General features: G+C 65.5%; 1 protein-coding gene across 1 annotated transcript in view; it reads right to left on the bottom strand.

The window, feature by feature from the left end:
• The window catches only part of LOC104501689 (dynamin-2-like), a gene marked incomplete at both ends in the record, with an annotated part of 2,732 nt that overhangs the window by 2,146 nt on the left and 209 nt on the right, over window positions 1–377 (bottom strand). The window lies entirely within an intron of this gene.

Genomic DNA, 377 nt, shown 5'->3' with positions numbered 1-377 from the left:
GCCCCGGGGAGAGGCTCCGCCACATCCGGCTCTGCCAGGGGACAAACGGGGCCACGGGCTGGTTGCGCAACCCCCCGCGCCAAGGCGTGAGGCGGAACTGAGTCACGGGGAAGCGGCCAGGGAGGTTTTTACTAGTGACCGGCAGCGATTTAACTGCCTGCGGCCGGACGGTGGGTAGTGAGCATCCCCTCACCCCGGCGTTGGTGCCGGGTCAGAACCCTCCTCGGTCTCCATCCCCATCATTTGGTGCTTCCAGGGCAGTTTTTACCCCGAAACGCTGCCCAGGGAAGGCTCAACCGCCCCCGAACCGTCACCAAAACGCTGCCGTGCTCTATCGACAACGGCCGGGCCGTACATGACTTGGAGACGAGGCCAGC

This window comes from Buceros rhinoceros, unplaced genomic scaffold, assembly GCF_000710305.1.
Source record: "Buceros rhinoceros silvestris isolate BGI_N320 unplaced genomic scaffold, ASM71030v1 scaffold35151, whole genome shotgun sequence".
Taxonomy (NCBI): Eukaryota; Metazoa; Chordata; class Aves; order Bucerotiformes; family Bucerotidae; genus Buceros; species Buceros rhinoceros.
This window is presented reverse-complemented; position numbering and strand designations above follow the sequence as displayed.